Source organism: Synchiropus splendidus, chromosome 11 (assembly GCF_027744825.2).
Source record: "Synchiropus splendidus isolate RoL2022-P1 chromosome 11, RoL_Sspl_1.0, whole genome shotgun sequence".
Taxonomy (NCBI): domain Eukaryota; kingdom Metazoa; phylum Chordata; class Actinopteri; order Syngnathiformes; family Callionymidae; genus Synchiropus; species Synchiropus splendidus.
Window position 1 is genome coordinate 9,844,026 of NC_071344.1, and position 8,784 is coordinate 9,852,809.

The window sequence follows — 8,784 nt, forward strand, 5'->3', positions numbered from 1 at the left end:
GTGTTCAACCAGCGGTTCCTGTCACATTTGTCCACCTTACCCAACAATATATCCAGAGAAAAATGCTCCTTTAAAATCTGCAGAGCCAACCAGGACGCACAAGCACAACAGAGGGTTGAGGTCTAAGAGGTTCAGGCCAGGGGTGAAATAGAACTGGTCCTGAGAGTTTGCTCTTCCTGCTTACATATGTAGGTGATCCTGAATACTTTATGAGGGAACATCTGTGCGTCAATTCAAGCATGTGCGAATGCGTAAGTGTGTGTGGGGGTGTGTGCGTTCGCTTTGCCAGTATAGAAAGTCAGATTTATGTGAAAGTTGCACCTACTCTATTGCCTTATTAATCCCGTCAGTGGTCTCAGTCCTGCTATTGCATGATGCCCGCACACACAAACACACTCACACTTGGACTCACACACTCGCGCTAAATAATGCAGGCGGTGCTATTGCAAAGCCCACTGTTTTAAATGAGCTTTGTGGAGAAAAAAAAATGTATTGCTGGCCAGACATGCTGAGAGATTTAAGAGATCTATGTCGGAGAAGCAGCTGGAGGCAGATGAAGTTTTTTAAACTGAACACTGCTGGTGGCTTCACATGGAGTCTCTTGTTATTGTCTCCCAGTTAAAGTTGCGCATCTTAGTCAGCTGCAGCCACAGGAGTCTTTTAAAGCAGCAGCTTTAGCAGCAGCTATAAATAAAGATATATGATGCTGGTGTACCACTGGTATGATGACAAGTTAGTAAATTTGAAATCTCACAGTCAAATTGAGACCATATAATAGAAAAGGACTTTTCAGGAGTGACAACTGTCGACCTCTTTGTTGTTCTTCAGACTGAACTTTCATGCTTTGTGAGCGAGACTTGGATGTTAAAGCTGTCTTTAAGTTCCCAAATTGAATCGAAAGGCCCAAGCCTTCATGAAAATTTTGGAAAATAAAAGGCTTTTAATACATGTTAAAATGTATTTTTTCATGGACAATAAGTTACCAAAACATTATATAAACTTGCTTCACGTCTGCTAAATGCAGACTAGACCTGTTTTCTCTTTTTCTCTTTGACTGCTGCTGAACAATGTGAGAAGGGAGTCTGTTGGCTACCAGAGAGATGGAAATAACAGCCCTAAATCAGACGTGACGTTAACAAGCATCCAGGAGAGCATCTGGGAGACGTCCATGTGGCTGTGGTGATGAATTAATCCCACCTTACACTTTCACCCGGGATTATTGATTAGCAGGTGGAGTGTGGCCTCCGCACGCTGCCGCTCGCTCCCTGATGCCCTTTGCATTGCAAGTGAAAGCTCGCAGGATGAATGGAAGTTCAGATCTCCGTGGTTGTTTCTGGTGGAAAGCTTCTGGTGTTAAACACGGGTGATTATCACCTCCTGCTCTTCACTCAGCGTGGGTGTTGTCTCTGTCACTGTGTCGGCAATAAGAGGAAGTGCATCGCCATCTGTACACAGGAGACACTGACATTTTTAGCTCACACACAACAAGGCCTGAGGCGTTGCTGATGACATGTTAGATATGTATATCTCACCACGATTTCTCTTTTTTAAAATGGCATGCTGCTATTTAAACTGAGTTGTAGGGTAATTCTAGTTCCAGTATGTACATTTATTTATTTATCTTCAATCACTGTCACTTATTTGCACACATTTTTTGCTTGGTCCATCATGATCATGGTTGCTTCATAGACCTTCGCGGTCATTCTGAGGTGACATTTCCCACTCAATAACACTTTATAGCCTTGCATTACTGTTTTATAGGAGTATATTTATAGTTAAGCAACAAACCTACTATTTCTGATATCAAACATGACATTTTTCTAAATGGAAAATGTAGTAATAATATTAAATTACCTTGCATTGTGTCTGGAATTGATTGTCTCTTACAAGGTGGTGAAGATGAGTTCTATTCTTTCAAAAAAGACAGTAGTGGTCACAGTAAAAAGAAAGGATAACGCCGATTCAGATTTAAGTCCAAGCATAAGTTTTTGCAGGTCTCACATGTCTTATATAATGTCAATGAAAAATGGCCATAATGAAAAAAAACATGTAAATGGCGCCTGTTTTTTCAAATGTACGTTTGAATGCTATTCGGACAATAATTTTGATGTATTCATTTGAACCACTCATCACTTTTTTTGATATAAACTGTAGGTGCATTACAAAGTTAAAAAGAGGAACAGTGTGAACTGACTGACTATAAAAGAGGAGAAACCTGATGACAAAACAGCACCAGAACCAGGTCCAAATGAAGGCTGAATGCAGGGAAGTGATGGGAGACTGAGAACAGCAGTCTGCAGTCAGTCTTTCGCAGGGAGACAACACAATACATGGGACGCTTGAGTTAACACACATTTCTCAGATGACAGCTCACTCGACAGCAGAAGGCCCCCACATGACAGGAGGGCTTGGCGAATGCTACTCATGGCAGGGATGGGTGGGCGCCATTCAAGATTAAAAAAAAAAAAAAGCTGATGAACAGTTTAACTCATTTTTGAAATCTTCTGTCTGTTACAAATAGATATTGCAAGGTGGTTGCAGCTGAATCACCACCTTAGTAACATAACAGCCTTTTCTGATCCAGTGAAGTTAAGAGCAAGATTTCAATCTCTTCTGCCTCTCGCTTACTTTTGTCATAAAGTCTCTCTTAGCGCTCCACTTCCTTGGATACAGGTGACAAACAAATTATCTAGCTAGCATTCTTCCTCAAAGCTCCCCCTTCATCTTCGTCCAGAACTTGCTGTTCCTTTTCTCTGAAATTCACTTGGCATTCTTTCTTTTTTCTCCTTCCTCAGTTTGATCTTCAGCTCAGTCTCTCCCCTGCTGCCTTGAAGTCACTTATCTCTGGCGTGCACAGACCTCTGCTCTTTCTTCACAACATACATGTTCCCCCTGCCTTTCCTATCAATCGTCATATTTCGCCAAAGACTTTTCACTTGTTTGGAATCATCTTGCATGCGTTCGCTCTTTCAACCATCTTCTTTTCCCCTTCTGTCACAAGGAAAACCATAACTAATAGTTGTTTCAAAACATTTTGATACATGGTGCATTGTACTTAACTATCATCGACTAAGCAAATATTTTTCTTTAACAATCTCACATACTCATAGAGCATTTGTTTTATTAAGTTTCTCAACGTTTCCCCTCCTGCCTGATACTTCAATAGAAGGTACTGGAAATACAACATGTGAGTGGGCAGTGGTGATCAGGAGAACTATTTCAATACAGATTTCATGTGGTATTTACTGCATCCATACTGATGGCATCGTCATTTGAGGAGCTTATATACCAAGTGACACATTAAAGTAAGGTGAAAGCGCCACCCCTGGGGTCAGGAATATGGCACAGGAGGCAAAACATGTGCCTCATTCGACAGCCAGTTGCATGCAACATATATTGACATTGACAATGACAAAGTGGATCTTTGCGTCCCACACAGAAGACAAAGGCAGCATTGCATCTTGACACATAGGCATTTCATGGATTATACAAATGTTTTCCGTCCCTTGTAGCGTTCCAGACAGGAGATTATTTTCTTTAAAAAAAGCAACTAGACACATTGTTAATTGTAGAAGGAAAAGGGCGCCATCCCATGGCTTACCTAGCCCAACCTCTCTCTTTTTTATGTGTTGCCAAAGCCGGAACACGTGCTTCAGTTAAAAACCTAATGCCTCAACATGCAGCGAGGCACAGCATTAAATGCAAAAGTCAGTTTTACCAACGTCAATATATTACACCATGGGAGTGATGATGGTTTGACATGAAAGGCTGACTTTGGCGTTGCAATGGGATGCAAAAGTCCACTTGAAAATAGTTGGAATTTACATCTTGGGAGTGGCATTGTGTTGCTTTTATGTCAAAATGTCAATAAGGACTACAAAAATGGCTGATACACAGACCTTGCCGTCAAAAACAACACTGAATCTTCCATCATGATAAGACGTTTATCTGTGTATTTCATGATGGGAACTCGAAACCACGCAATGCCATGTTTCCTTAAATTATCGCATTCTCTTAAAGATGGATTCAACGTAACATTCCGGGATGAACTGTTGCGAAAAGGCTCCTTGCTCACAATATAGGTCATGATTTATTAAAAATCGCATGTTTCTCCTGTAGAGTTTCAGCATACAAAGCTGAGCTTATAAAGCACCTATTTCAAAACATCCAAAGTTTTGTGAAACAGGAACATACCACTGTGTTCCGTTGGGATCCAACATCCGTCTAAAAGACACTCATCCCCTGGATAGCTCCTCTTTAAGGAAAATACACGTCTATCTTACTCACATGAGATGTTGGACCGTGAAGTCTGCTGGTGCAGTGATTGAGGTATTTATGTAGCGCAGTGTATTATTAAGTCCCATCACCGTATGTGGATTCCATGAATGCGCTCCGCCATGAATACATCATGAGATCTGTAGGCTGGCGAATCATGCACAGCGTAACATATTGTGTCGGCTTCTTTAGCAAACTAAATAACTCGGGACTGGATGAACATCATTCTTTCACACTTCACTACATGTTAAGGTGACGGTTCATCTTGCTAACACTGTACATGAATCTTAATACCAGTCTGGCAGGCGGTTCATGCCACTTCCACATTCGAAACAACCTACAATTCATCATGTATTACTGCATGCTTTCATCTTCAGCCCCTTAACACGCTCAGAAGTGTCTCATGATCCCACTGTGTTTTATCTTCCACATACTTTCATGCAGCATTAACCCGAATAGGAGAAGGCCATGTGCCCTCTGTGATGATGCTAAAATAGGAAGCACATTCCCTCTTAGTGCTTCTGAGTGTTTACCTGGGTCCTTGTGTTCAAACAGAAGGTGAACTGGACACACACAAGCACGACCTGAATAATCATTGCCAGGAAGGTCAAGTTGTTTGTTTACCATGTTATCTCCGTTCATTCTGCTGGAGGCACTCAATTATTTGTTCATCAAGGTCGTGTTATTTATTATTATTATTATTATTATTTATTTGTGAAATACTTTAGAAATTAGAATTTCTGTTCCTCGAAAGTGCAGTATCAACAGGTTTTGTTTATAATCATATTCAAATTTAAAAAATATATATTTTTTAAATATACAAATAAAAATCCAATAAAAATAAATAAGTAAATGACTCTGAATGCGGATTTGAGGAGCTTTTGCTATAATAAGGTAGATGGATGTGACATAGCAGGATATGAAATGGATAGGTGTGACCCCAAAGGATGGAGGAAAGTGAGTTGCTATGGCAACCCCTGATGGGAAAGTGCCATGAAATCGGATGAATGAAAATGAAAATGACGAAGAAGACAAAGAAGGGGCGTAAGTAAGTAACAACGTAAGTAACATCGAACTGTGTTTATTGGTTTAATGCATTATGTTGGGCTAAGAAAGAAGAAGAGGCTTTACCAGCCGCTTCTTCTTTCCTTCATTGTCCCTCTTTTAGCAACAACTATCAGGTGGACTGAGTCCTGAATTGTTGTTGCAGTACATTTTGACGCATTAGGCTTTCAATCTTTGCCTTCCATGGCATAACCTGATACAGTGGGTAGCATGTAAACAAAGGCTGGGATTTGGATAAGGGGGCCATAGGGTGGTGCTCCTTTAATTCCCTTTTTTCTCTGTGCCAATATTGGACAAATGTTTTGTTGGTTTAGGAGTGAGAATGTGCTGCTTTTAGTGGTCATGTGAGGGAGTTGTCTCCCGTTCCAGTGATAACAACCAAGTGAGGACGTTTTGGAATAGCTAACACAATGTTACATTCATGGGTGGAATACTTCTAAATATGTATGTTTCTATTTCCCAACTTAGAGTGCTGTTTTTTTGTTTTTTGGGAAGACTCATTCTAACCTTATCGTGCCGTTCATCCATGTTTTAATCTGTGTGACTGAAATGCAAGTGACGATTTGTGACAAATAATGATCATAGTTTCAAACACCTGCAGTGGTATCGCAAAACAGAGGCCTCATGAAGAGTGTACAAACCTTTGCACTTATATTAGCCTTTTCTTTTGAGCAAAAACACAGCCAAGGGAAAAATGGAGAAAATATCCAGGCGGTGCTTTGCTCTCCTTCACCTTGTGTTACCGTCGACAAGATGTCACTAACAACACTCTCTCTCAGAGAAAGCAGTCTCACACACTCGACTTACACGGTGGACTCCGAGACAGAATTTGAAAGGAAACTGTCGAACAGAGGAACAGTGAGGAGAAGAGAGGTCCAGTTTTCTGAGACTGGATATATTTGCGCTGAGAGGATGACGGCTGTCTGGGGAGACAGGGAAGGAAAATGTATTTGATGATGACTTTAGGACTTCTCTGTTATGAACAGACGAAGGACTGCAGTGAAATGGAGAAGAAATATTTCCTTTGGCAAAAGCAATAAGAGCACACTGTAAGAGGTTTGTTTGCTTTAGCGCCCTCTTCTAATGCAGGGATTTCCTCTGTCGTTTGAGTATCAAACAGCGATTATAGTATGTCACATGGGAAAGTGACATTCTCTTTTGTTCCGACAAGATTTCATGAAATGATTTCATCATTTAAACAGCCTCTATGACACTTCCCCCCCAACAACAGTGGCAATGTTGGTCTGATGTATGTCATAATCGTGTTATTACATTAACGTCATTCAAACTGATTGACCATGAGAATTTCCCCAACAGTAGAGCAGCACCAGAGTGTCAGTGCTTTCAGCTCGCAGTACCATTGGAGGTGTCCAGAAAAACAAGTGCCATTTTGGCTGATGGCTAATAAATTGTGGGGATTTATATTTTCAAAAAAAGTGGCTGTAAGTTGAGTCATGGCAAACAAATGAGAAGATTAAAATGTGATGTATAATATGACTGTTGTCTTAGAGATTCAACGGGCCAGAACAGCACATCCAAACTAAACTGTCCGGTCAGTGTCTTGTCCGAAGCTGAATGAAGAAGAATACCATGAATTGCAAAACTGGTTTCTCATCGCCTCGTGCATAAAGCAAAACAAGCTTTGATCTGGACAATATTTCTTCACCGGCGAAACTGAGAGTAAATATTGGAGCCGAATATCCCTTGAGGAAAGTGGGGACATAGATTGTGCAGACCATATCGTAAACTATCGGAGGAGAGTTGAGACAGAAATTGCACTTTATTTCGGGGTGATGGATCTCATGGAATTAGAAAAACCAACAGGAGATTTACATCGCTTCTATGGACAGCAACAGTTTACTTTAGAGTTCCTTGGACTAGTTGAATTCTGTGCTGCTCAGGCAACGGTATGAATGAACTGGATGATGGAGTTGGTCGCAGTTTGCACGGAGCAGCTATTAACATTGGCATGATCCATCAGATTATTACACATAGCAAAATAACAAGTGAGTAAAGTAATCAAATCAGATGAAAATAAACATTTAAATATTTGTCATTTCAAATTTATGACAAGCAAAAGTTTGTCTGTCTCAAACAAAATAAGATGTATATAAAATAATGTAAAATATATACTTATCTGTATATCTCCAATGCGGAATAAATTGTGATTTTCATGTGGTTTCAAAAGAAACTGAAAACACAGGAGCGACCACCTAATTTTGTAATATTCATTAATAAAGAGTGAAAGGTGAAAAAAAAAAATCAAAAATATAAAAAAAAGCTACAAATACTGCTAGACCATAATGTCTTGCAGCCGATGTTTAAACTAAAACCTGTGCACCAACCCAGTCAACCATCATGTATTAATATACTGTAAGAGGCAAAGAGTTGGTTTTTGAATCCATTTGCACATTTAGTGCATTTGCACTAAATGTCTGCAATGTGCTGCCAGTGGACACGACAACTTAAGAAGGAGTGACTCACTGATATTTGTTCTCTTTCTGGAGATTTGTCAAATTTGAGATGCTTTTATTTTGTTATTGAGTGCTGCTTCCTCCCCCACTCAGTGATCGACACAACTCAGCCAAACTCATTGAGGTATTGCATTTTATGCAAGAAACTATTTCGCAGCTTATCAATGCAGGAGATGACTCATTGTCTGTTTTAACTGTTTTAACTGCATTGAGCGACTTAGGAACACAATTTGGGAATTTATATTGAAAACTTATAACTGCCATCTCATCTCATCTTCACAGTATGACTTCATGCGACTCAACATACTTGTATTAGTCTGAATAATAATATAATATCTGAATAATAATATAATAATAATAATAATTTGTGTCGGGAATCCATTATTTTCTTCCTCAAATGATGAATGATGAATATAGGAAGAAAGGAATATAGGAAAATGGTAGTTTCTGGCCTTTAGATGTAATATCAGTTTTGCTTATTACTCCTGAGAGTCTACTGCAGTGGTAAATCTGATGCATGGAAGAAAAAAAAAAGACTATTTTTATATGCTTCCTTCAGTGGGAAAAATGAGGTCTCATCTGAGTTTATTAGAAAAACTAGAACCTGGGTTAAAAATAAATGAACAAATAAATAAAAGTAAAAGAAATCTCTTTTCATCACTGAAGGTCGGGAGAAATGCACCCTGAGTTTAATGGAAGAATATTTTTTTCCACAGTCGTCTGTGTGTTCACCTGCATGTGCTTGGATTATTTATTACCTAAATAAAGAGAATATTGGACCAACCTGGCCAACTAATGTCCATTTTCTCCTTGGGTAGAGGTAATAAGTTCCTGATCAATACTGCAGTCAGCTACACACAAGGAGCGATGCCTGGGTTCTTTTCAGTTCAACTCTATGATTTTAGGATGTAAAGTATAGATATGGAGCTGAAAGTGGAAAATAAAATAACTATCTACCTGACTGATTTTC